The sequence below is a fragment of the Cyprinus carpio genome, unplaced genomic scaffold (genome assembly GCF_018340385.1).
Source record: "Cyprinus carpio isolate SPL01 unplaced genomic scaffold, ASM1834038v1 S000001123, whole genome shotgun sequence".
Lineage (NCBI taxonomy): Eukaryota > Metazoa > Chordata > Actinopteri > Cypriniformes > Cyprinidae > Cyprinus > Cyprinus carpio.
The window spans coordinates 1-5,786 of record NW_024873844.1 but is presented as its reverse complement, the minus strand read 5'-3'; the positions used below and the strand labels follow the sequence as shown (position 1 = coordinate 5,786).

The 5,786-nt window shown below is 52.5% G+C and overlaps 4 non-coding genes and 1 pseudogene across 4 annotated transcripts; all 5 read left to right on the top strand.

The window, feature by feature from the left end:
• The first annotated feature begins 150 nt into the window (after nt 1-150).
• Nucleotides 151-255, top strand: LOC122143283. Its single transcript, XR_006159087.1, has one exon. It is a non-coding gene; the product is annotated as a U6 spliceosomal RNA (small nuclear RNA).
• An 897-nt stretch (nt 256-1,152) lies between these two features.
• On the top strand, nt 1,153-1,215 carry LOC122143287 (annotated as a pseudogene).
• A 1,842-nt stretch (nt 1,216-3,057) lies between these two features.
• Nucleotides 3,058-3,162, top strand: LOC122143284. Its single transcript, XR_006159088.1, has one exon. It is a non-coding gene; the product is annotated as a U6 spliceosomal RNA (small nuclear RNA).
• Nucleotides 3,163-4,041: 879 nt separating this feature from the next.
• Nucleotides 4,042-4,146, top strand: LOC122143285. Its single transcript, XR_006159089.1, has one exon. It is a non-coding gene; the product is annotated as a U6 spliceosomal RNA (small nuclear RNA).
• Nucleotides 4,147-5,023: 877 nt separating this feature from the next.
• On the top strand, nt 5,024-5,133 carry LOC122143286. Its single transcript, XR_006159090.1, has one exon. It is a non-coding gene; the product is annotated as a U6 spliceosomal RNA (small nuclear RNA).
• The last annotated feature ends 653 nt before the right edge of the window (nt 5,134-5,786 follow it).

The following is a 5,786-nucleotide window of genomic DNA, read 5'->3' as shown; positions in this document are numbered from 1 at the left end:
ACAGTCAGGGTGCGTCCGGCCTCAGAACCGAATGGTACAGCATGCGAAGCAAAAAAAAACATTGTGAGATGGCTCATGGGCCCTACCCACCTCTGAGAGGGCTCGCGGCGGCCCGAGGGGTAAACATACCTCGAGCGGAGGCATCTCTGTGTTTGCTACGGCCCCACATATACGAAAAATTGGATCAGACCGAGACGATTAGCATGGCCCCTGCGAAAGGATGACACGCAAATCCGTGAAGCGATCCATCTTTTTGATTGCGATATTTGTGTCCTCTACTCTATCAGCCTCGTTGGTGGAATAGACACAGGTCTCAGCGCAGGAGGTTTTGTTTAAAAATCACTCACGCCCTTGTCTGAGAGATGCTAAGCTGCGGCCCCGCTCCAATCACACCATGTGAGAACTCATGAGAACTACATGCCACGGGCAGGACTCGAGCTTGAGACGCAGGGAGAGGAGACCTGGGTACCTGCGTATTTGACAACTCGAAAATGAGCCAGAGAATTCAACGATCATTTGTAGAATGTGAGCGGAGGATCCATGATAGGGTGATGGCTCTGGCTACCCTCTGGCTAGGAACTTTAATGGGCCACCCTCTTCTTCGATAAAAGGATACACACGCCTCTTCAGCGCCACTTAGAAATCCCAGCCATATCTGTACAAAGCACGAAGAGAATCTGTGGAGGGTCCCCACCTGGGAACCTGATTCGGCCCTGATCTCCCCCCAACCACGCCTTCCTTTCCACCGCTACTTCACCCTCCCACCTCCTTCGCGTGCGATAAAAAAAGCGACAAAGGCAAAGGCGCCCCTCAGCCGCCAGAGTACTCCATTTCCAGCGATAACTCGATCAACCACGTTCTCATATAGAGCAGATCATAATGACAAGACATACTAGCACGTGGATAGGATCCCAAGCAGGTTCTATCCGAGGATATCGCGACCGTACCCAGTTATGGGACCTTCGCCTGGTATCAGCACGCTCACTTCTTCGTACTGTCGCACCGCTCTTTTGAAAGAATTCCATGCTAACACCGGCGCTATGAGTGCATCACAGCCTAGCTATAGCATGCTAAGCATGGATACGTGTACGGTACCATGCTGGCAATGACGTTCTACTCGCCTGGCTGGACGCATCATGACTGATGTACCAGGCAGATTAGCATGGCCCCCTGCGAAAGGATGACACGCAAATCCGTGAAGCGCTCCATCTTTTTTGATTGCGATATTTGTGCTCCTCTACTCTATCAGCCCCTCGTCTGGTGAATAGACCCAGGGTCTCAGCGAAGGAGCGTTTTGTTGTAAACATTCATCACCGCCTCCTTGTCGAATAGAGCTCAGCTGCGGCCCCGCTCCATCACACCATGTGCATGAATCATGAGAACTAAATGGCCATAGTCAGAACTCGGAGCTTGAGAGCAGTTGAGAGGAGAGGAGGAGACTGGGTCACCTGCGATTTGACAACTCGAAAATGAGCCAGAGACACTTCAACGCTCATTTGCAGAATGTGAGAAAGAGGGATCCATGATGGACACCGTCCTGGCCCCTTCGCTGCCCAACTCTTTACCGCCACCTCTTCTTACCAAAATTAAAACGCCAAACCCCCTTCAGCGCCAGAACTTCAGCGCTCATCTGTAGAAAGTAAGAAGAGAATCCATGACAAGACATCAGCACGTGGAGATCCAAAGTTCATCCGGTAAGACCCTTCATCAGACCTTCGCTGCCCAACACGTCTTCACTGCCACTGCTTTTTGAAAAAAAAAGGAACAAGGCCAAGCCCCCCTCAGCGCCAGTACTCCGGTACCATCGGCAAGTGCGTCACCGCCTTCTAATGTTCAGCAGATGCTCCTTACACGCTGTGAAATATGGCAAATGTGCAAACGAGGCGCTACCGTCCCCGTCCAGAAACTCGGTGAAACGATGAAACAGTCCAGGTGCGTCCGGCCTCAGAAACCGACATCGGTTTACGGCATGCGGACAGTGGTGAGATGGCTCACGGGCCCTACCACCCTGAGAGGGACCTCGCGCGGCACGAGGGGTACACATACCTCGAGCGGGACGGAATCTATTCGCTGTTGCTCCGGCGTCACATTACTAAAATTGTATCGATACAGGAGATTAGATGGCTCCCTGCCGAAAAGGATGACAGCAATCAGTGAAGCGTCCATCTTTTTTTGATTGCGATATTTGTGCTACTCTAACTCTATCAGCCCCTCGTATGGTGGAAGATAAGGGATGTGTGGAGAGGAGGGTACTTCCTGGGGAGGCGACATGGGTGTCCTGTGATTCTTAGTTGGCGTTGGCTTCCCCGCCCACTCGCTGCCTCTTGTTCTTCATTATCCTTCCACCCCCCTGTCCTCAGTTATTGACATTCACTACGAAATGAGAACAGAGAGATACCCTTCTAATAGCTTCTATTTTGTAAGATAGTGAGAAGAGGACTCCACATCGATAGACATCCCGTCTTATCTCCTTTTCGGACAAATTCGCTGCCAACACAACTTCTTGTACCGGGCCACCTCTTTCTCGATAAAAGTGACCCAACACCCAAGGCCACGCCCCCTTCAGCGCCAGAACTTCAGAGCTCATATGTAGAAAAGTAAGAAGAGAAATCATCATGACAAAGACATCAGCACGTGGAGATCAAAAAGTTAGTCCGGTAAGACCCCTTCATCTCCTGACCCTTCGCTGCCCACCACTTCTTCACTGCCACCTCTTTTTTGAAAAAAAAAAAGGGACAAGGCCAAGCACCCCTCAGCGCGGTACTCCCTGGTACCATCGCAAGCAAGTGCGTCCACTCCGCGTTCTCATGTTTCAGCCGATGCTCCTGTAACATCGCTGTGAAATCTGGAACATGTGTGCAATATGAGGCGCTACAGATCCCCTGTCCGCGAACTGGGTGAACGATGCATCGAAGTCGGGAATAGATCGAGCCTCCAGAACCGAATGGTACGGCCATGCGAAGTGGTGAGATGGCTCACTGGGCCCTACCACCACCTTGAGAGGGCCGCGCGGACCCCGAGGGGGTACACATACCCGGAGCGGGACGCCTCTCGTGTGTCTGTACGGCGGATATAGAACTAAAATTGGATCGAACAGAGAAGATTAGCACGGCCCCGCGTAAAGGGATGACACGCAAATCCGGATGTAGAGCCTCCATTTTTGATTGCGAATTTGGCTCTCTACTCTATCAGCCCCTCCGTTGGGAATAGGACACAGGTCTCACGAAGGAGCGTTTTGTTGTAAAATCACTCACGCCTCCTTTGTCTGAGAGATTGCTCAGCTGCGAAACCCCCCCATGCCATCACCATGTGATGAACTCATGAGAAAATACAGCAAGGGATGAGCTGCAGATCAGGCTTCGGGCTGAAAGAGAGCAGGGAGAGGAGACCTGTGTCACCTGCGTATTTGGACGAACGCGAAAATGAGCCAGAGAAAAATTGCAACGCTCATGTGTAGAATGTGAGAAGAGGTTTTCCAATGAAGGCTACCGCGTGTGGAGAGCAAAGTGCGTCCGGTTAAGACGCACTCGTCCTGCCCCTTCGTGCAACCACTCGTTACAACCTATTTCTTTCGATAAAAGGATCAAGTGCCACGCCCCTTCAGCGCCAGAATTCAGCGCTCATCTGAGAAATAAGAAGAGAACAAGACACGACATCAGCACGTGGAGATTCCAAAGTTATTCGGTACGACCCACTGACCTTCACGAGCCCACCTTTCACTGCACTCTCTTTTTTGAAAAAAAAAGGAACAAGGCAAAGCCCTTCAGCGCAGTACTCCGGTACATCGGCAAGTGAGTACACCCGCGTCTCATGTTCAGCAAGATGCTCCTGTACATCGCTGTGAAATCTGGCACATGTGCAACACGAGGCGGACGTCCCTGGCACCGAAATGGGAACGATTGCCAAACAGGTCAGGGTGCGTATCAGCCTCAGAAAAGAATGGTAAGGCATGCGAAGTGGTGAGAGGGCTCAATGGGCCCACCACCTCTGAGAGGGCTCGAAGCGGCCCGAGGACACTACCTCGAGCGGGACGCATCTCTTGTGTTTGCTACGGCGGCACATATTACTACAATTGGATCATACAGAGAAGATTAGCATGGCCCTGCGAAAGGAGACACGCAAATCCAGTGAACGCTCTCTGTTTTGATGGATATTCTGTGATCTCTACTCTATCACCCTCGTCTGTGTGTGGAATAGCCACAGGTTCAGCGAAGGCGCGTTTTGTTGTAAAATCACTCAGCCCCCCCCTCGCCGCCTACTCTGCGAGAGAGCTCAGTGCGGCCAGCGCATCACACCCATGTGAAAAATGAGAACTACATGGCAATCGTTCAGACTCGGAGCTGAGAGCAGGGAGAGGAGACCTGGAGTCCCTGCGTATTTGACAACTCCGAAACTGAGGCCACGAGAACTTCAACGCCATTGTAGAATGTGGAGAGAGAGGATCAGGGACCAGGACACCATTTGTGGAGTGACAAGTGAGTCTGGTAAGACGCCCGTCGTCCTGGACCTTCGCGCCCACCACTTCTTTACCGCCACCTCTTCTTTCGATAACAGGACAAGGCCACGACCACCCCTCAGCGCCAGAACTTCAGCGCTCTCTGAGAGGAAAGTATAATGAAGAGAATCAATGACACGACATCAGCACGTTGGAGAGATCCAAAGTTCCGTCCGGCGTAAGGACCCCCTTCATCCTGAACCTTTTCGTGGCCCACCACTTCTTCACTGGCCACCTCTTTTGAAAAAAAAAGGACAAGCCAAGCCACTCAGGCAGTACTCGGGTACCATCGGCCAAGTCGTCCACCGCTTTTCTATGTTCAGCAGAGCTCCTGACACGCTGGAAATTGGCACATGTGCACCGAGGCGCTACCGTTGTCCCCCTGTCCCGAACCGGTGAACGGTGCAACATCGGGTGCGTCCAGCCCCAGAACCGATATGGACGCATGCGAAGTGGGAGAGGTCAGGGCCTACCACCTCTGAGAGGCGCGCGGCCAGAGGGGTACACCATACCCGAGCGGGCGCATCTTTGGCGCTATAGGGGCAACATTAATAAAATTGGACGATACAGAGAAGATTCGCATGGCCCTGCGAAAGGAGGACACCAAATCCGTTTTGGATAGCGCGCTCATCTTTTTTGTATGCGAGATTTGTGCCTCTACTCTATCGCCGCGTCTGGTGATAGACACCGGTCCTAGCGAAGGAGCGTTTTGTGTAAAATCACTCACCGATTCCTTTGTCTCGAGAGGCTGCTCAGCTGCGGCCCGCCTCCATACGCCACCGCGCCATGGGATGAATCCAGAGAGAACTACATGGCCATCGCCAGACTCGGAGCTTGAGAGCAGGGAGAGGGAGACGGGTCACATGCGTATTTGACGCACCGCAAAAGCGCCAGAGAAACTGCAACGTTCATTTGTAGAATGTGAGAAGAGGATCCATGATAGGACACCCCTGCTGGCCCCCTTCGCTGTCACCACCGCCTCTTACCGCCACCTCTTCTTTTGATAAAAGGACAAGGCCACGCCCCCGTTCAGCGCCAGAACTTCTTCAGCGCCTCATCTGTTTAGAACGTACTGAAGAGAATCCAGATGAAAAGACATCAGCACGTGGCGATCCAAAGTTTTCCGGTAGACCCCCTTCATCGACCCTTCGCTGCCACCACTTTCCACTGCCCCCTCTTTTTTGAAAAAAAAAGACAAGGCTAAGCCACCTTCAGAGCGGTACTCCGGTAACCATCGGCAAGGTGGGTCCACCGCTTCCTCATGGTCAGCAGCTGCGCCTGTACATCGCTT